At 52.7% G+C, this 21,748-nt stretch overlaps 1 protein-coding gene across 2 annotated transcripts in view; it reads right to left on the reverse strand.

The window, feature by feature from the left end:
• Nucleotides 1–21,742, reverse strand: part of Nek6 (NIMA related kinase 6) — a 69,101-nt gene extending 47,359 nt beyond the window's left edge. Inside the window, exons 1-2 of one of the 2 annotated variants that reach the window (XM_023701639.1) lie at nt 21,628–21,742; nt 7,731–7,913 (exon numbers count right to left, since the gene is read on the reverse strand). The gene's annotated coding sequence lies outside the window, so the exon portion shown is untranslated. The remainder of the gene's footprint in view (nt 1–7,730; nt 7,914–21,627) is intronic. The other variant, XM_023701638.1, reaches the window with a different exon arrangement.
• Nucleotides 21,743–21,748: the final 6 nt, after the last annotated feature.

Below are 21,748 nucleotides of genomic sequence, written 5' to 3' on the forward strand. Positions count from 1 at the left end.
GGCCTCCCTGGTGGGAAGAACCCCTCTCCTGCAGGGCTGGCATATGTGCCAAACAGGGAGAGACTCTCAGACCCCAGGTGTCCTGGCTGGTGTTCCAAAGACCTAAGACTGATATACTTGCCACCTGTCCTTAGCACCCACACAATGGCGCATAGAGCCCTGGAGTCATCGACCTTACTCTTTTGAGACCCTGGGGTTATTCAGTGGGGTGATGTGACCTGCCGTGTGGCCCAGCTTGGGCTCTGTGTGCCCTGGTCTCTCCACAGGATCGATAGCTGGTTCCCTGTACCCACAGGGCCTGGCCCACTCACCCTGCTCTGATTGAACAGTGTCAAGCTCCAGTCTACCTGGAACTTGGGAATGTGACCTTACTTCACAGTGGTGGAAAAGTGCTCAGCATTCTGCAGAAGTGATCCTATGAATCTTGCTCTTTTCTCTGACTCGCTGTGAAGAAAATGATACTCCCATGATGCTGGCCAGGTGTGATCACAGTGCTTTGCAGTGTGCTATGCCAATAACCAGCAGGTCTTGTAGGTTAGTGTGCTCAGTGCATTTTCAAATTGTAACAGTTTCAGCTTACCATAGTGTTTCTGGGACACAGCCTACAAGGTGAGGGTTTTTTTTTTTTTTTTTTTCAGATTTAAAGTTGAGGTCAGGTAGGATGCCTTGGGATGACTGGAGTCTTTTTTTTTTTTTTTTTTTTTCAGAACCGGGGATTGAACTCAGACCCTTGCGCTTGCCAAGGAAGCACTTATTCCACTGAACCATCTCCCCGGCCCCAACTGGAGTCTTTATAGGAAGAGTGCCCCATGAAGACAGAGGCGGAAACTCTAGTGCTGGCAGAACATCATCTTTTTTTTTTTTTCTTTTATCTTTTTGAGGCAGGGTCTCACTGTGTAGTTCAGGCTGGCCTTGAACTCACAATACTGCCCAGACTGGCCTCAAAAGTACACTGATCCTCCTGCTTCAGCCTCCATGTACTAGGATTACAGGCGTGTGCATCACACCTGGTTCACCATCTTTCCTAGGAGAAAGGACACTAGACATTAGAAGGTAGCTAATGTCAGCCCTGGCCCAGTCCTGGAGATCCAGTGAACTCAAGCCACTGGACTTGGCGATTTCATCCTTCCCAGCTGAGGACATGCAGATTGACTTCCTCCATTCTCCAGAGCAGGTCATCTTAGAAATGTAAGGGCTGGGGAGATGGCTCAGTAGAATAAGCACTTGCCTGGCAAGCGCAAGGTCCTGAATTCAATCCCTGGTACCGCAAGAAAGGAAAGGAAAGGAAAGGAAAGGAAAGGAAAGGAAAGGAAAGGAAAGGAAAGGAAAGGAAAGGAAAGGAAAGAAGGAAGGAAGGAAGGAAGGAAGGAAGGAAGAAAGAAAGAAAGAAAGAAAGAAAGAAAGAAAGAAAGAAAGAAAGAAAGAAAAGTGATGGGTGTATTCTGGCAAGCACAGGGGTCTCTCCGGTTAAGCCCTTCTGTGGTACGGCTGATCCCCCGGCCCAGCGAGGAGGCATCTCAGGCCATGAATAAAAGGCTGGCAGCCCCCTGGTGGAGGGGAAAGAAGAGGAGAAGCAAACCGCACAGAGGGAGTAAGAAACACTGGGCTTTCTTGTGAAAAGCAAACTGTGAAAGTACGAAATGTGCAGACGTGACGGCCTGGTGACTCCGGCTCTCTTCAGAGTCACCTCATAAACCCGTGTCTGGCCACAGAGTGAGAGGCCAGATGCCTGGTGCTCTAGGAGGAGCTATTGAAACATGCGGCCAGGATAGCCTGATGACCCAATATATGATGGTGGCCGTGAGCTCCAAGAAGGTCACACCCACCCACCAGGGCCACATCTTCCCCACAGTGAGCCTGGAGGTATGTCGGAGGGCAGCATGACAAGCGTTTCTTCCCAGGAACTGAGAGCTCTGCTCCCAGCTTGGGGTGCTCCTGACACGACACAGGACAGGAGGGCTCAGGCCGATGGCCAGACCAGGTTGGCCTTGGATGATAAGGTCCCACGCCATTGTCACCTCCCAGGCCTGAGGCCGGGCTCCCCTCCCTCCTGCTCCACACGCCCAGGCAGGGGTAGGGTGGGCCCCCTTCTCAGGGAGCCAGGAAACACACTCTTTTCTGGGCTAAGTGCCCAGATTCCTGGAGCAGTCACAGGACACTTTTTCTGAGCTGCTCCAAAGCCACAAGCGTGGACTAGAAGTTTCTCTCAGCAATATGAATCTGCAGGGACACAGTCTGCTGCACCTGGATCCAGGCTCACGCAAGGGTTCCCGCTGACCCCGGACCAGCAGGCACAGCAACCCTGCCCCGAGGCATGGCTGAAGGACAGACCTATCCCCTGTGGGCCTCACTGTCCTTTTTGAGCAAACGGGGTTATTTCCTTCCATCATTTGTCAAGCATTTATCGAGAGGCACAGGGAACCAGGCCCTATCTGAGGGGCTGGGACGCAGAAACAGACAGGTAGGGGAGGGAGATGACACAGACATGGAAGCAGATAGACTTGGTCACTTCAGAGCACTGTGAACACACCAAATGAAACACAGCCCGGGAGCCAGTCAGGGCGCACACACAGGGGACCTGGCCTCACAGTTCACTTAGGTTGTGCTTGGCATGTCATAGACTCAACGGAGAAATGGGGCTCTCCCGTCCTTCCACCACACGGATGGGGTGGCCAAAACCAAGAGAATAGGGGCTGGAGAGATGGCTCAGTGGTCTAAAGCACCTACTTAGAACAAGCTTAGCAAAGCATCGGGGACCGCGGTTCAATCCCCCAGCACCACATGCCAGCTAGCCCCGCCCCCTGGTGGGCTGAGCTGGCCACACACACACCACAACACACTCTCTCTCTCTCTCTCTCTCTCTCTCTCTCTCTCTCTCTCTCTCTCTCTCAAATAAATAAAAAAAATTAAAAACAAAACAAAACAAAACAAAAAAAAAAAAACAAAACCAAGAGAATAGCAGGGGCCAGGTGTGGTGACACATGTCTGTAATTCTAGTACTCTGAGAGTCTGAGACAAGAGAACCTCAAGTTCAAGCCTAGTCTGGGCAACTTAGTAAGAAGACCCTGTAGCTCAGTGGGAAGGCCGTGGAATCAGCCCCCCAAAGAAGGTGGCTGGGCTTGGGGGGAGTGGAACAGGCTCAGCTTCGTTCTGCAGTCAGTCACCTACTTATGGGGTGGGTGGGCTGAGTCCAGGGCCCACAGGGACCATGGGTTCAGCCTAAGAGTGAGCCGGGCAAATGAGGAAAACCTCAAAGTGACAATGACTCCCTATGACAATCAAGAGGACTATAGAGTCCCCAGCGATTGAGACCTCTTCCATGTCCCTGGGCCTCCTGCTGTCCCCACACTGAATTCAGAGGGGAATTGTCTCCACCCAGCCCTCTGTGTCGCACCTCTTCGGCAAACACCAATTCTCTTAATAATATGTTGTTATCGATACAGAAATATCAGCCACCTTTTCAAAACAACATCTCCTCTTATAGTTATGCTCTTATCAGAATATCCATCAGCTGGCCTTCATCTTTAAAAAGCTCTTTTTTTTTTTTTTTTTGTTTTGCGGAATCAGGGATTGAACTCAGACCTTTATGCTTGCCAGGTGGTCTTCATCTTTAAACAACTCAAATTTTTTTTTTTTTTTTTTTTTTTTTTTTTTTTGCAGAACTGGGGATTGAACTCAGGTCCTTGCGCTTGCCAGGGAAGCGCTTATTCCACTGAGTCATCTCCCCAGCCCCAACAACTCAATTTTTTTTTTTAATTTTATTTATTTGTGTGTGTGTGTGTGTGTATGTGTGTGTGTGTGGCCAGCTCAGTCCACCAGGGGGCGGGGCTGGCTGGTATGTGGTGCTGGGGGATTGAACCGTGGTCCCTGTGTTTTGCCAAGCTTATTCCAAGTAGGTGCTTTAGACCACTGAGCCATCTCACCAGCCCCTACAACTCAATTTTTAAAATGAATCCACAACTCAGAGAGGTACAAGCAGCAGCTTACTCAAGGTCCCACAGCAAGACTCTGAAAGGGCCTGAATGGATTCCTTTTACCATCAGCAGGAGACAACCCACCAGGTAAAACATGAGGCCTCCATGGGCTTGGAGGCCCAGATACCTGAAACAGTGGCTCTGGAAGATGTAAGAAGCTCTGTGGAAGCAACGTGGTAGGTGACAGGTGTCAACTGGGATTGAGGTCAGAGGGTAAGGTAGCCTTAGGCACTCAGCTCAAGAGTGGCTGCTTTATCTGGAAGCCTTAAAGGTTGATAAGAGAGGGCCAATGTGGCCAGACAGGGGTTTTAGGAATGCGCTTCCAGGCCCAGATGAAAACCCCTTGGTGCAGGGCAGTGCTGAGATGGGAGGAGGCCCTGATCCCAGGCCTTCATTGTCTGGGGCCTGGTGCCACCCCCGCCCCCTTTCCTGTTGGGTGCTGGGTCCTGGGTGGGAGGCCCCTCACCCTCAGCCTCTCTCACAGCTTTCCTGTGAAAAACAAGGCTGACGCCTGCTGACTTGCTGGGGACAATGTGAGAATAAATGATAAAATATGTAAAGCACGCAGCAAAGGAAAAAGAAGTGCCACGGATGTGTTACTTTCCCTAAATCTGGATTTCTGTGCGTCTCTTCCTCTCCCTTGTTAGAGAGGCTGTCTGGGTGGTGGAGTTCATGGGGGGTGTCAGCGGCCAGGCCACTGGGTTGCCAGCCCCAGAGCACATCTAGGCCCACTCTCAGGCTGGCTCATTAATCTGCGTGAGCCCCGGTTCCCCCATGCTTCCTGGTGGACACTGTGACTGATTCCAGCCTTCCCCTTATTAACGTGTTGGTCTCCAGCTGTCAGCAGACAGTCAGAGCTTTAATTACATCAACAGGCACTGTTTGTGTTGGGATTGGGGTCACAGGGGCACCTTTGGCACAGGGCATGGCAGTGGGTGTACAGTGCCCGAGGTTGTGCTGGTTGGCATCGTTTCCCATGAGCAGCTACTCATTCTCTCAGGGGAAAGGTAACACGGGGTAATCCCAGAGGAGCAGGGTTCTACACGCCTGCCAGGCTCAGCTGCACCCTGCCACCTGGGCCAAGGCCTGGACCTGGGCCTCACTGTGAGGCAGGCACAATGGTCCCAGGATGAAGGAGAGTACACTAACGAGCCAGCGACTAGCTGGATGGCTTCATGTGTCTGGGCTCTGGTCACCAACCGAACCATTTCACAGTTCGGGAGGCTGGGGCTGGTCTCACACCTCATCTGCCTCTCAAGGCCCCTTGTAGCAGTTAAAGCCACAGGAAACAAGAGTCTTTGTAACCTGCAGCCCAATTCTTCCTCCACTCTCTTTCTCAGCGAAGGACTTCCCAGGCAGGAGCTCAGACAGCTTACCCCTCCAGTCCCCTGCTAGGCTACCCCATCCCCCTGCCATCCTGCATCCTGACATGTTCTGCAGCAATCTCCACCCCCAGCCTTCATGGGCCACGCCTCTGCCCCAAACACTTCCAGACGCCCATCGCCCCCCTGGATCAAGGTCAACCACTGTCTTCTAAAGAATCGGCTGTCAGCTGGGTGTGGTGGTGCACGCCTATAATCCCAGTACTCAGAAGGCTGAGGCAGAAGGATTGACGCAAATTAGAGGCCAGCCTGAACTATGTAGTGAGCTCAAGGAACCACACAGGAAGACCCTGTCTTGAAAAGCAAAAATAAACACAAAGCATCGGCCACTGCAGGTACAACAGGCACATGAACCACAGGTTCCAGCCAGCCAGCCATCCCATTTGCCCTTGGAGGCTGGGGCCTCTGATACAGCCTCTCTGAAACCCTTGCTTTTGCTGTCCAAGGAATAAATAGCATCATTCGTTACGACCACTGAAGGCTGTGCCACACCAGGGTGCATACCTTGTCAATGGGCCTCAGGATATGGGGACGGTCATCCAAGGGAGGGGGGTATGGAGGGCCAGAGGGCCTCAGAGCAGGGGTGTATAGGCTGTGTTCAGGAGTCAGAAGCAACTCAAAGTTGGGACAACAGAGGCTATGGCATTGGAGAAGCAAGAAGACAGGACAGGCAGTGCAGAGGACGGGCCTGGCAGGTGCCAGCAGGTGGGCGAGGGTGGCAAGGCAGCTGTCGTTCTGGAATGCCCCCACACTGCTATGGGTCTGGGCTCCACAGCTGTCACCTCCTTGGTCACCCCTCAGCACTGTCCTATGAGTGAAGAGTGACCTTCGTTTACAAGGACCAGCCAGGTGGTGGGTGATGTGGAGGGGGCAGCTCTGGTCTCAGGACATGTGCACTCCAAGCTCATCCTTTAAGCTTAAACACATTCTGAAAATTATTCACTATAGAAGTGCAACCCAGGGCGCTCTCAGATGGTGGAGCCCCACCGATACTTCCTTTGGTATCTGTGGAATTTCTACTACGTGCAGGGCTCGGGTCTCACCCACCAGAGTGTACAGTGCGGTGAAGTCTGCTGTTATCTAAACCTGACTGTGCTGAAGGTCAGAGATCAGGTTAAGATTTTCATTCGCTTAGGTTTTGCCCTTTTCATGTCCACTCTCCTCATTCTTGTGCACACAGCAGACATTGCTAATCGATCCCACGGGCTCTCAGGCAGCCATGAACAATCTATCGGAGCTCGCACTGAAGATGACAACTACTGCTGTCTCTGTAGCAAATGGGCAAGCAGGGTGCCAGCAGCAGGAGTAAAGAGATTGCACCACACTGCCCTCCTTCACTCTCTCAGGCCCAGACCTTTGAAATCCTATCTGATCTCCAGATAGAACTCCTGATGCCAGTCACTGCCCTGGGCTGGCATTCTTGTACAACAGCAAAGAGCCTGGGAGCTTGGCATACTTGTACTTGGGGCAGCTGGCCTGCAAAGCCTCGCTCTGCTGCTTCCTGGAGCACCCAGGAGGATGTCCCTGTTTCCCTGGGGAAAATGGACAGATCAGGGCTCAACTCCCTGGGCCACCATGTATGAGCTGTATGACCTAAAGCAAGTTTCTGTGTTCCCTGGACCTCTGCTTTTTCAGAAGAAAATGGGCCAAAAGACACCCACTCCTCAGGACATATCCAAATGGCCAGCACAGTGTGGGGCAGATGCTAGCATTGTACAAATACTGGGTGTCCTCCGTCCCCTCCTCTGCACACAACAAGGTCAAGGTGCACAGGAGCCATCACATGCACTGTCACCAGGCAGCTCATGAAGGAAGTGACGGAGGATCAGGCCGCAGGTTGGCTGGGCTCTTTTCTCCACGGCCTCAGATGGCCAGCACCCAAGGAACCCACCAGCTGGGAGAGCTGCCTCTAGTAGACTTGCTCTCTTTGCTTCTTTCCCTCCCCTTCTAAACAAAACTGCTTGGCAGCCAATCCTGCCTTTGTCCCCAAGGCAGTTCCAAAGGGCCCATCCTGTCCTGCAGAAGTGATGGCAGTAATTCTATTAATGGGAAGTAAGACGAATGGTACCTGGTGCCCAAAGTGTACAGGGCGAGCTGGCTTGGGGGACCCGGGGGGAGGGAAGTGTTGCTGGAACTCACCCTCCTCTGGGGCCTTATTAGGTCTTGAAAGAGCCGCCACACTCGCTAAAACCTGCTTTTGCCAGCAGAAGCCTCATTTTACAAATATACAGCAACAAAAAAAAATAAACATAAATGGGAAGAAACCCTGAAGACCACGCTCCCCTGCTGCAGTGAGGCGGTGGGCAGCTCGGGTCTGGAATCTTTGGCCTCCCCGACTCCCACCTGAAATAAATGGGCCTAAACACCAGCTCACCTCAATGCAGCTGTCCCTTGCTGTTCAAGGACTGTTCATAACAGAGGGATGGGACAGCTCTAAAAGATGTGCCTGTTCCAGTTGCCATAAAACTCCATCACCCTCGCTGTCAGCACCAGGAGGGGCCGGACATGGGCCCCTCTCCAGAAGTCAGTCACCCACGGCCTTCAGTCTTCTCCTGTCCTGAAAATCGGTGGCACTTCGAGGGCGTCTTCACTGTGGGATGGGTGCCCACTTGCACAATGTTGCGAAGGGCACACTCCCTCCACTCCTCATTTGCGCTAAAGCTGCTGCATTTTTCCTTTGACCTCGGTTTGTCCAAATACAAACTAAAGGTGGAAGCTGAAATTGGAGGCAGCCGTGGGTGACAGAGACAGAGAAGTAGAGTTGGGCCACCCAAGGGCTGTGACCCAACAAGCGATGGGACCTCTCTGGGCCCCAGCTTCCTCCACCAGGTATGAGGCCAACTCCATCAACCCAAGAGCTTGCTCAACGCAGGCCCGGCCACTCTGAACGCCCATGGCTGGCTGCTCTTCCCAGCACCCAGCACCATGCTGACACACAGGAGGTGCCTGTGAACAATGCACTGCTTTGAGCAGAACCTGTGGCTTTCTACCGCCCATGGTAACAAAGACATCCATTCATCAGAGATGAGTGGTTCAAGGGCTGCATTCTAGGGGTTGCAAGCCTGGGTTCAAATCCTAGCTTGGCTGTGGATGTCCTATGTGCTGTTGAACAAGCAATCCTGCCTTGCCCAGCGTGCTTTCCTACTTTGCAGAGTGGAACTGATAGGACCTGCCTCCTAGGGGCTCCAGGAGGTCTCAGTGAGACTGTGCACAGCCAGCCTGGCCCAGGATAGCCCCTGGGGCCAGCGCACCAGCACCCTATGGGAGAGCATAGGAAAGCCCCACATTACAGCTAGGGAAAACCATTTTCACAGAGACATTTAAGAAAACAAAGTCTCATAGTGTCCCTGGGAGAGCTGGGACCTTAAACACAGGCAGGATGCTCTGTCCCCAGAAGAAAGACAGAGGGGACTCTACTCCAAGGGCAGCTGGGGACACCACACTGCCCCATGCTGCTGTTCCTTACTGGAGCCCAAACAGGCATGGCTTTCCCGGGGATGCATCTCCGCTGCTCTCTGGCCAGCAACCCTGACTCATCCTTGTTTATGAGCAAGAATGCCAGTTCCAGGGGGGCAGGACTTTGTCCCTGCACCTCATTACTGGGTCTCCCTGCAGTGTGTGGCTCATTCAGATAAATGAATGACTAAATTAGGGGGCAGAGGTGAAGTGCAAGGAAAGGCAGCTCAGATCTGAGTGACCTCTCCATGTCTCAGCCTGGGGCAATACTCCTGAGGGTCACAGGGGCCACCAAGTTCCCATTTACACCCCATACACATCACTGACTGTGAGTATAGTAACAGTCACCGACTGTTGAATGCCAGTGCTGTTCCCGGCATACGAAGAGGCCGCATGCTTGCATGTCCATGACATAAAAATTCCCCGAGATGGGCCCATGTGACTCCGTGCCCCACAAATGAGAAAACTGAGGCCTGCGGTGACAAGCCTAGGGGACACAGTGGGCAAAGGCAGAGGTGTGGGTTGCACCCAGATTGGTCTGACTCATCCCCTCCTTCTCTGGGCATGAGAAGGGCCGAAGAGCTGGCTGGATCTCACAGGAGAAAATGGAGCTGCAGCCCCCAGACCTGGACCCCACCCCACCCCACCCCACCCAGCACCCCCTGGGGGAAGAAGATCCAGCCCGGCAAGGATTACAGCCACCCAGATGTGCCTGGCTGCACAAAGAGCATTGGCTTTAGGGTCAGCTGGGTCTGGGCTCAAGTCTGTTTCCAAACCATGTGGCTTAGGGATTTGGCGCAGTGCTGTCTTTTCAGGCAGCTTGGTTATCCTCATCTGAAAAATGGAGTCAGCCCAAAGTTGTCATGAGAATGAAGCAAGAAAACAGAAAGTAGCTGGCCAACTCCATGATGCTGAGCAGGTAGTGAGTAAGCTTTTGTTCCCTCCAGAGCCTTCCTGTGGTTGCCCAGCCCCAATTTCAGAGCTGGGAAGAGTGTGGGCAGCTGGGTGAATCCAAGCTCCCCATTTTCTCTGATCTCCGGGGAACCAGCTGCTTGGCACTTTCCTAAGCTAGCAGGTCAGTAGGCTTGTCATCTGATCTCTGACCCTTGTCACTGTACGATAGGAGGTCCGAGGGGATGGGTTTATCAGTGTAGTAATGACTGGCCACAAGGTAATGGGCCAGGTTCACAGGGTGTCCCCGGCATGAGAGGACCAGGATGAGGAGGTTCTTGACAGCGTGCCCTGGGCCAGCAGTCTGCAGACGGCACCTCAGAGCATAGTTCTCTCTTGCATTAACAGCTGGCCTCAGTCCTTACTCTGACGGATACAGATGTGTGGGTGATGGGCCGGCTTCCGGTGCAAGTCACATCAGCCCTGCCCTCTGAAGGAGCCCGCGTGCACGGGTCGTGATGTGCCCACATCCTGACATTCCCAATGTGAGCGCTGGACGCACGGGTTTGAGTGAGGTGTAGTTGGAAGCACGGAGCCCGTGCTGGGGTTCAAAGCCTTGCCCTCAGCTGCTCCCCTCTCCCTCCCAGGAGTCTGAGTCGGGTGTGGGAGGGTCAGGTGAGGTACATCCTCTCACAAGGTCACATAATGGGGCCCTACAAACACCTGTACTCACCCTGAGTGCCCCTGTGCCCAAGGGAGGGTGACACTAACAAAACACATGGAGACAGGTGGAGAGAGAGATTGCAAAGGAAAGGAAAAGCCTTGTTTCCTGTTCCTTTCTGCTTTTGGAACAAGAGGACTGGCATTCTCATTGGCACTGGGTCCCACCAATGTCATGGCTGGCCTTCCCTTCCACTTCCCTTGGCGACCCCCCCCCCCCAAGTCTCTGCACAAGTGGAAGGCACCACTGGGTCTGCAGCTGCGGCTACCTGAGAGGCTGCTCAGACTCTCAGGCCCACCAGGGCCTCATTCACTGAACTTCTGTGGTGGCCTTAATTGCTGTCCGTGTGCCAGGCCCTGTGTCAGGTACTGCGGATGTGATGAGCAACCTCCTCGGGCCTCTGCTCTGGAGCTGCTCCCAGGACTACAAGCAGCAGGGAAACACGAGGAATGATGGGAACTGACTCAGAGGCCCAGCACTTAGCACAGCCAACAGCTGGCACCAAGTAATGGCCACCACAGGGGGCACACTCTGGTGGCTCTGGGAATGAAGGGATTCCGGCATCAACTAAGGGATACAGGAGCCCTCCTCTGGAAAGGGGAGACTCCTTAGCTTCACTGGCTGGCTCTCCCTCCATCTCTGCCAGGGATCTGCAGGGAGTGGGTAAGGCTGAGGCTGGGGACCCAAGCGCTTCTAGGGGTCAGCCTACCATGAATTCCCTTAATGACTATAGAATGGCAGGAATCAGCATTTCACAAGCCGGCCACTGAACCATGACAGCTTTCCCTGCTGCTTGCCATACCACAGAGGGGTCAACCCCTCCTGGGCTGGATGCCATTCTTTGAGTTTCTATTCTGGCCTGACATTTTACAGACATGGCCCTTTGCTGTGTGATGGTTCAGTGTGATTTAGATGGCTCAGTTAGTGTGGAGCAAGAGGTGCTCCAGGCAGGGCGCAGGACCTCTGTGATGAGATCCATCACTCATAGAGCAGATTCTGATGAACAGCTTAAGTCACACGGTTGGGTCGCATTGGGCTGGATCCTGGGCCACTCAATAGCTGTGGGGCCTTAGGGCAGATGCTGGGTCTCGAGCCTCAGTCTCACCTGTAACTGGGCATCACTAAGGATGCTGGGATGATGAAGTAAAACGATGTTGGGGGGTGTGTGTGACACACAGCCTTTGCATGATTCCCCAGGAAGGCAGAAATACCAGCCATGGAACCCATGCCCCAGAAACCCACAGCATCACACAAGAAACCCTGGCATCACACAATGCCGCTCAGGATCGAGAGACTCTGCTCCCTTCTTTCTAGCATCTGCCGCAACTCTGCTCCCAGACACCCCTCCCCCCACTGTCAGGTCGAATCAGCCCATAAATATTTAAACAACATGTCATCAGATTATTATAACATATGATCTATAGCACTGATGTGCTGCAGTTCTGTGCATTTGGGCTTCATTTTCAGAAGATCGAGACATAAAATATTTATGTATTTAGCCAACCACGAGATCTCACATTCTGTCTCACAATGCTGGGTGGTGGTGAGGCGCTGAACTGCGACGCGATGTGTGAAGGGGATGCCTGATTCTCACGTTGCTTCCTGAGGCATCTGGATGGCTTCAGGTTCATTCTGGGGATGTCGCCACATGGCCTGTGGGAACTGTCACAGCAAGCAGAGGCCAGGATGGAAAGAACTCACTGTACCACTACAGCCCCTGTTCATTTTTATGGGTGTCTCCCTGGATCTGCACATAGTAGGTGTTCAGTGAATGTTACCTAAGTAATAAAAGCATTCACCTTAAGCCTGTGGCACTACCCAAGTGGCTGGCATGAAGCAAAGACTCAGTCGCATTTCTGTCTTTTTCCCCTCTTACCCTCAGCACCCTGTACCAAGCCAGACACACAGTGAGGCCCGGAGAACACAGCTAGATGGGCAGCAACAAAAGGAACTGCCATATATAAAATTGTGACCAAATAAACGCTTAATTAGCTCCTAAATTAATGAAGAATAATGACTTTCTATCTGCTTGTCCGAATTATGCTGCATAAGACCCTTGGCCTGAGAGATAGAGGTTCTCCCTAACCTACACTGCGGAGGCAAGCGGCTCTTCTGCATAATTAAATATCTCAGTTGCTAACATTAGCACATCAGAGTGATCATACATCCTAGAAGTTTTAGCAGTGCGCAATTTCAAGGCTGCTGCCCTCTAAGTTGTTTGAGCATCCAGGAACTTCACACACACCAGTGACCAAATGGGATCTTCCCACTCTCCTGTTCCCAAAGGGCACTAAAATACTTTCACAGATCACTGCCCTGGGGGAACTGGGAGGGCAGCGTGAGCCGGTGCCTAACCTATAAATGATCAACGCCTGCAGATATGAGATACCGCTAAAGCATGCCCACAGGACAGCAGCTGGCTTGGAGTGGAAGAATTTCCTTCGCATGATTCCCCAGGAAGGCGGAGCAGGACCTCGGTTGATGCCTGCCTTCCCCAGTGGCCAGCCTGGGCCGGGCATGCAGAGGTGCTTGGTGACCCTCGCTGGGGAGCATGTGAACCTGTCAACCTCACTCATGCTGGTGATCCTTGTGACCCAGGTTAGCCACGGAACCCACTGCCCATCACCCTGTAGAGAAAACCACAGGACCATGACCAATGCCACGTTGTGTCACCCCTGGGCTGGTTCCGAGAGCATGCAGTCTCCCCCCTCGTCCCCAGCCTCTGCAGAAACAAAAAGGAGACAGTCCTCATTTCCTCCTGGGCTCGATGAGGAGGTTGGCATTTCAAACAAACACAAAAGGCTGCTAAAATTCCTGGAGAAGGCAAACAAAGGAAATGCACACGCACTGACTCAGTACACACGGGGATCCCTCTGTAACCGAGTCCAGCCGGACTCTGCTGGACCTGCCAAGCCCCAGGGCTGGGCTCCCCTTCTCCGCTCCCTGTCTGCTGCCATGTGGTGCCTGGGGATCATGCCATCGGGCTCTAACCCGATGGACCTCCAGTGTCACACCAGCAAGGGTGTCATTTTGTCTCCCAGTGCTGGTTTCCCTGTCTCTAGGTTGGGGAAGAATTCTGAATTCTGCACATCTGCCGAACAGCACTGTGTGTGCCCGGAGGGCTTTGTCCCCTCCCCTTCCCTAAGCAAGCCCATGAAAGATAAGCCTCTAACCCACATAGCATAGTGGCTAGGAAAGGCGGCTTTAGGGCTGGGTGTGTAGCTTCATGGGAGAGCACACGCTTAGTGTGCACCGACTCTGGGTTCAATCTCTAGCACCTTAAAATCCAGCAGCTTTACTGCATGGCACCAAGCATTCACATTATGGATGTCTCCCTGGATCTGCACATACTAGGTCTTCCATAAATGTCGTCCAGGTAACAAAAAGGGCCCTCCCACATGACACTAAGGGCCATCTCTGCAGAGAATGGACATAGGAAGGAGCCCCTGGAACTCTTCAGGGCAAGTGCTTCTCGGCTTAGCTTCTACCTATGGGTCAGGATCCCTTATCCGAAATGCCTGAGGCTGAAGTTGTTTCAAATTCCAGAGTTATTTGGATTTTGGAAAAATGTGCACAGACTTTCAAAATCTGAACATCTGAAATGTTCTAAAATCTGAAATTTTTGAGAGTCACACCATCATGCTGGTGCTCAAAGAATTCCAGATAATTAACAGGCTTCTATTGTGTGCCTGGCACAGGGAAGTCAAAGTTGGTTTCCTCACCCACAAAACAGGCCTAACAGTACCATGACACAGGTTGAGCCCTGGGCACAGAGGAGCCACCAAGAGGATCAGGGCCCCAAAGATGCCTTCAGCAAAGCACTCACATGCACCTACAAAGGGGGTCATGACAGGACTCCTGTCCTCACCAGGTGCTAAAAGGTCAAGGGGCAGGGCCATCGGAGGACCTCCATGTCAGCCAGGCCTTCGTAAGATGCTAAGTTGCCCAGGCTGGACTTAAACCTGAAACCCTCCTGCCCCAGCCTCCCAGAGTGCTAAGATTATAGTGCCGCCATGCACAGCTTGGAAGTACTTCTTAAGTGAGTGGAGGTGCCTCCCACAGGCACACAGGGAGCCCTGGCTGGAGTGGAGTCTACTCAGCACACTGACAACGACAGTACTTTACCCACAAATCAGGCTCAGCAGCCAGGATGCCTTGGCCTGAAAGTTAGGACAGTAATCAGGACTGACATCTCAGAGCAGCTACAGGTGCAAGTGAGGTGTTAAGCTGGTCACGGTCTCTCTCTTCCTTAGCGTCCCCAGCTGGGAAAAGGGAAACTTTTGTGGCTTCCTTTTTCTATCAACCATCAGGATCCTTTATTGTTTTCCCCCCATAACATAAAATTTATTATTATTTTGGTGCTGCTGGGGGTTGGACCCCCAGGCCTCACCCACAGTAGTAAGCATGTGCTCTACCATGAAGTAATACCCCATGCCAAGGGCTGGTGAGATAGCTCAATGGACTAAGCGCACCTCCTTAGGCAAGCACAGGGACTGGAGTTTGATCCCCGGTACCGCATACTGCTCCAGCCCTGCCCCAAGGTGATCTGAGCCCACCACTGAGTCCAGGCATGGTGACACATGCCTGTAATCCCAGTGCCGGGGAGGCTGAAAATAGGAGAATCACTGAGTCCAAACTGCATAGTGAGACCATGTACCAAATACATATTTTAAAACACCCTAAATTAACAGTTTCATACTGATACATTCACAGCGCTGCACATCCCATCACCTCACCTTACTGCAAGCGTCTCATCACCCTGAAAGGAAACCTGCGCCCTTGGCGCCTTATTCCTGTGCTCCCGGTCCTGGGCACCACCAATCCACCTCTGTATCTACTGGTCTTTCTATTTTGGAGACTTTTCATGAGCATCTTTGCCTACAGTGACTCCTGGACAAACCTCTTTCTGGAAGCCGGTAACCCGGGAGCAGGCTAGCTTTCTGTCCCCCTCCCCAGAGCTCACATCCCTCATCTTTAGTGGTCTTTCAGGGTAGGCTCTGCTGCTAGGCCCCTTACCTTTTAGAATTGCATTCCTATACAGGCATGGTAGCACAGCACCTGCAACTCTAGCACTCTGGAGGCTGAGGCAGGAGGGTCACTGTGAGTTGGAGTCCAGCCAGAACTACCTAGCAAGATCCCGTTTCAAAAAACAAAAACTGGGGCCGGGGAGATGGCACGGTAGAATAAGTGCTTCCTTGGCAAGCGCAAGGGCCTGAATTTAATCCCCCATTCCGCAAAACAAAACAAAACAGAATTCGATTCCCAAAGTTAGATTTTGCAGGCAAATCACCCCAAATGGTGCCTAAGAATGGAAGGTTAGGGTGCGAGAAACCATTTTCTCAGTGAGCAAATTTTCCCATGTGGGACCCTTGTGTGAGGTGTGGGGGTGTCCAGACCCTACTCCCCTCTCCTCGCCACACAAGCCACCCCAGCAGGAGTGGCCACTTCTGGGGGACAAGGGACTCTCCTCTCTGTTGGGGCAGGCTGGCCTGAGGGAGCCCCAAACAACTAAGCCCTAAACACAATGGACTCACTCAGGCCTTGTAGTACAGGTCTCTGAGGACGCGACTGGGGACAGGAGGAACAGGTCGCGCTGCCCCACTGCCTGCGCAGGCCTGTGACCGCTGCTTCTGTCAGTGCAGGCTCTGTCCTGGCAGCGCTATGTAAATAATTAACAAAACATCTGCCCGCTTCAGAACACACCGCACCGACACAGCTCCAGGGCCTCCTGGACTTTCCGATCCGCGCCAAAACTTAGGGGTTTCACTGTCCTGGCCTTGCAGGGGGTGGGATTTCAAACACTTTCTAGAGACACCACAGGGCCCCTGATGCTTAAATCCTGCTCCTTTCCAAACAGCCACTGTCGCCATTCCATAACTTTGGAGCAGTCCTTCAGAGGCAGCTGAGGGGTCCTTGGCACTCCACCCCCCACCCCCACCCGTCAGGGCCTCCCCAGAGGCTGCAGGAGAGTTCCTGTCAAGGAGCTGACCTTCCTTGTTTTGTAATCCACACAGGGTCTTAGTAACAAAATCCGCTCCACATCATTTCATGGAGCCATCGTTTAGTACTAAAGAGGCCCTCATCACCTTGCTCAGTCCCTCTCCACAACTGCCTGAGGTCATAAAATTGTCCATTTTCCAGACAGGGAAACTGAGGCTGGACAGAGTGAGCAACTTACTCATGAGTGGCAGGCCTGGGGAAAGAGGCTAAAATCTTACCCCAATGGTGCTGAGCTTACGTTCTTAATGTGATATAAGTGTTCCCCAGTCTGGGGGCCTCAGTTTCCCTCCTATAAAATGGGTAACTGGGATAGATGGCAAGTCTAAAAGTCTACATTATATAAATGCCAATGTTCTGTTTTCTGTTTTTTGAGTTTTTTTTTTTTTTTTTTTTTTGAGATAGTTTCACTATGCAGCCCAGCCTAGCCTTGAACTCACAGCGATCTTTGCGCCTCTTCCTACCTCAGCCTCCCCAGTGCTAGGATTACAGGCGTGTGCCACCACACCCGGCCTATGCCAGCGGGCTTCTCCAGCCCCACTTTCCTGCTTGGCGCTCATCTCTGGACTGTGCACCCGCCCAATTCCTCATTGCAGCTTGGACAGATCAGAACTGAAGGTCACTGGTCCAGTAACTGCCTTCCTTTGTAGGCCTCTTTCCACAAATGCCACTGTCAAAGGATCTGAGCACAAGGAACAGAGTGGGCAGGCGCTGGCAAAGGGGCCATGAACAAATTCCAACTCTGAAGCCAGGGTACCCCTGAGGGTCTAAGGGAGGAACCCCAGAAGCCTGATACCATTGATCAGGGGACGGGGAGCAGGGGGGGAGTGGGGGGGAGGGCAGGCCCTTCAATGGGTCTCTGTCTACCAGGGCCAGGCTGATTTTGAACCGTGAGGGTTAACGAGTTTGGGGAAAAGGCAGGCTGCAGGCAGCTTCCCTCCCCTCCCCTGTCAGAATTCCTTCACACTCTATGGAATTCCTACACAAAGCCCCTTTTTTCCCTTCTATGAGGTCACCATCGCGCAGATGTCTAAGAGAAGGAAAGAACAGCTCCATGTGAATCGGAGCTGCTGAAACTGAATGCATTTCAGACCCTGGCAGCCCCACCTTCAATTCTAACACCCCGCTGGCCCGGCTTGTGCCCAGCTCTAGCAACTGTGGTCCAGCCTGTGACCCTACCGGGTGGAAGCCAAGAGCCTGGTTAGAAGACCAGTGCCTCTGCCACCGAACCACACAGGAAGTCTATGGAAAAATCCAGAATTGGCGGCAACAGTGCTGCCTGTGTATGTGGGCCTGTTTTCACATAAGCAAGTTCCGCTAAGAGGAACAATACCAAAATGCTACATCACACTCTCAACGCCAGTTCCCAGCGTCAACATCACAGGAAATGACACGCAGACTGATGTGTCCCCATGCTGTCTCTGTCGGGTCATGGGGTTGGAGGAGGCCTTTGGTGTAATACTAGTTTGGCCAAAGGACAGACAGTGTATGATACCCAGCACAGACAGGACGGGGGGACGCTGCTGGCCTGTTTTGTGTTTTTTTGTTTTTGTTTTTGTTTTAAACTAATATTTTCCTTAAAAGCTACCTTACCATTACCCAGAAGTCAGAAATAAGAAGTCACCGAGGCCTGTCATAGTCACGACACCTGGCTGTCCCTTCCCTGCTCACTGAAGAGCCCTCTGTGGACAGGACCATCCCTCAGGCCACTGCACCCCAGAGCTCTGAGTCCCCGAGGGACAGCCTGGGAAACTTCCACCGCCTATGCACTTCGCGTAGGTTTCCTAACAATGACGTCAGCAAAAATAAAAAAAGATCAAAATGTAGCAAGGGGGACTATTTTTACCTCCCCAAATCACAGGCCAGAAGGGAGAGAAATCCATCAATGCCAGAAATGTGGCTGAGCCTTTGCGCAAGATCTATCATTTCACACCTTAAATTAACGCATCTCAAAGCAATTTGCAAATGTTCATCAATATGCAGAGAAGACACGGAAGGCAGAGAACAACCTTTCCCCTTCAACACCAAAGGACACTTGGTAGGGGCACAGCCGAGCCCAGGCCGCTCCAGTCCTTCTCTCTGAAGTATCAGCTCAGGGACAGGACCTCAGAAGCTGAGATGGAAAGGGAAATGAACTCGAGCCGGGCCCAGGACCCAAATGACAAGGGACAAGCCTTTATAGAACCAATTGTGTTGCCAGGTTCTTGGAACAGAATGTAGCCCTGGCTAAGGACTGTGCCATCCCCAGGGGTCAGAACACGGAGCTCTTCCTAGGTCAGCATCCGGCTTCATCCCACACAAGCCTGTGGGTGCCAACCTGTGTCTAATCTTGGGTCATGCACGAGGGCCCCCCTCCTCCTCCCATGTTTGGTCCAACTCGGGAAGAGGAAGGAAATATTATTCTCTTTTTGACAATTGTTTTGACACTTCCCTTATGAAACATAGCACTTGGAAAAGAAAAAAACTTGAATGGCAGCCCCTCCTCTCTGGTAGCGCTGGCCCTGGACACTGGCCATGTGCACCAGAGGTTAGAAGAGTGGGCAAAGAAGCCTGTAGTGCCTTGGGACGACCAAGCCAGAACCTGGGCCTCACCGGCTTGCAGCACACGGAAGAGCACAGCATTTTGGTCCTAGAGTCGCAGATGTGGGTTAGAGCCCTGACTGTGCCATTTCCCAGTTTATGGCTCTGCCCACATTACTTAATCTGGCCAACTTCCAAGTTCAGTGGGACTGCTGTGGGCTCTACTCAGACAAACTTGAGTTCAAATCCAGAGGCTAGTGGATAGCACATGCCCTTGGACATCTCAGGGAGTCTCTCACTTTCCTCATCTGTAAACCAGGCAGCATTAGTTCCTATCTCAGTGTTGGGGAGCAGATGGAATGAAATAAATCACTTCAAGCTATAAGCACCATGCTCATAGGACATATCCTCCATCAGTGGGGACCCACTGATCACAGCGTCACTCTGGCAAGATTATGTCAATCCATTCATCTCCATGAGGCTCAGTTTTCTCATCTGTAAAATGGAGAGAATACTCCCTAGCTCATGGTGAGAATTGAATGAGTGTGTGTGAGAGCCTTCAGCGCCCCAGCTGTACACCTCGGAAGTCAAATATCATGTCCTGGGTGTTATGGAAATGGGAAGGGCTGCAAAGTGACACCAGTGGCCCAGGGTTCTGCCACCATTCCCCTATCGACTCTTGACGGGGCACCAGCTTGGCCTCTCTGTGCCTTGGTTTCAGTTGTTCTAAAGCCACTTTCTGCAGCAAAAACTTCAGGGAAAGGTGAGAACCCCCGCCCCCAAGAGTTACCAGTACGAAGGAGGCACCCAACAAATGTGTCTCCTCCCCCACTCAATCCCACCTGAAACACCCCCTGGCAGGGCCAGGAGTTCCATTTCTGGAAAGCTTAACAGCTTTACCTTAGGATCAACCTGGACACTGAATAACTTCTGAGAGTTGATTTTCGGAGAGATAGAAACTACTTTTTAGTTATTTCCAAAGCAGACAGGACAGCAGAGGCTGACAAACCACAGGGACCATTTTAAATCCTGGGCCTTTTCTTCTGGGAAGTTAGGCAAGAACCTTCCCAAATGTTTGCTGTGGGGCTCTCTGCCAGGGAGTGACTCATTCCAGGCTCCCCACAGGCGTATTTTATTTGGGGGTGGGGGATCCCGGAGGGTCTGGCCTTGGTGGGGGAGGGGAAGGCAGCATTTCCAGCAAACCCAGAGGGTGGTTTTTTTTTTTTTGGGGGGGGGACAAAAAGAAAAAGAATTTTCCTTCCAGGTTTTGTTTGCTGAAAGGCAGCATCCAAAGTTCAAACTTAAATCCCCACACAGGGAACAGGCGCCTCCAAACAGGCTCTGGGCCCTTTCAATGAAATTCTTCTTCCATTAGCGATCAGATTTTTAAACATGCCTTGAAAGTTTCCCTGCACGGACAAGAAACTCCTACAAGGAGTCGACATTTTCCCTCAGAAAGGCAAGCTTACTTCCTAACATACGGGAGAAAGAGGGTGCTCTCAAATTTCTAAAGTTTGCCTTACAGCAACTGAGACTTCTGACGGCAAAGACTATCAACATTTATAAAGCACACACGTGTGTACACACACACACACACACACACACACACACACACACACACACAAAGCCTGTCAGTTAAAACTGTAAAGACAGCTCTTGAAAGATGTGTCCCCAGCTTGCTATGACCAATGTTACTGTTTTTTTTTGGGGGGGCTCACATTTGGAGCTCAGGCACAAATAAATCAGACCACATGAACCACCTAGCAGTAGACTGAGAAAAACCTCAACACAGAGACAAGCATCTGAGGGTTCCTGTTTTCCAGGACACCCCCCCCCCACACACACACCTGGGGACATTGTCACAATTTGACCTTGCAACTGTGAGCCAGAAACAAAGCCAGGAGTCAGACGGCATTTAGGAAAAATGAACACACGACTTCTGGTGCCCCATGAGATGCCCACCTCTGCCCTACATCCTCCAGCCTATGTGGCCTTGGAGGGTCCCTGCCAAGGCCTGGCTCCAACGTTTGCCTGGGTACCAGGCCCAGCCAGGATCTGAGAGTCACCAAATCAGGATGTGTACCCACCCTGAGCCCTCCTCAGCCCTGCTGTTCTCCATGGGTTCCCTGGCATCAAGGCAGGCAGCAGGGCACATCACACCCATTTGGCCTGGTGGGGACAACAAAGTGGATGTTTGGTGTGGGGCTTGGCCTGCATCATAAACACGCTGTCTCATTCCTGAACTTAAACAACACACTCATAAACACATATGCATACTTTTGCACTCGCAGACTCATACATATGCACGCGATCACTTAGGAACACTCAGACACGTGGGCACACGGACTCCTGGAGGTCCACGCTCGGTCAGGCTCTGAGGCACACCACGGCCCACAGTAAACACGCGGCGTGACGCTAAACTCGGACCAGGCCGGTTTCCCGGGATATACTACTACCAAACCCTCCAACCCGAGGTGCGCGCGCGCGTGCCGCACCATACACCCGGGACAGAAGGACACGTGCCCACGCGCGCCGCCGAACGCGCCCCGCTCCCACCAGCACCCCAGCATTGCGCGGCTCCGCGGCGATCGGGCGCGCGCCCACGCGCCCACACCCGGCCCGGCCGTGGGGAGACGGTCCCGCGACCCCCTCCCAGGCTCGCGCGGCCCTGGCCCCCGCCACTCACCGGCGGGCGGCGGAATCGGCTGAGACGAGAGCAGCGGGCGCAGACAGCGGGCGCCGGCCCAGCGGCGGGTCCCACGCTAGTTGCCGACACCGCTCCGCCGGGTTCCTCCGCCGCCGCCGCC

Source organism: Octodon degus, unplaced genomic scaffold (assembly GCF_000260255.1).
Source record: "Octodon degus isolate 3935 unplaced genomic scaffold, OctDeg1.0 scaffold00138, whole genome shotgun sequence".
Taxonomy (NCBI): domain Eukaryota; kingdom Metazoa; phylum Chordata; class Mammalia; order Rodentia; family Octodontidae; genus Octodon; species Octodon degus.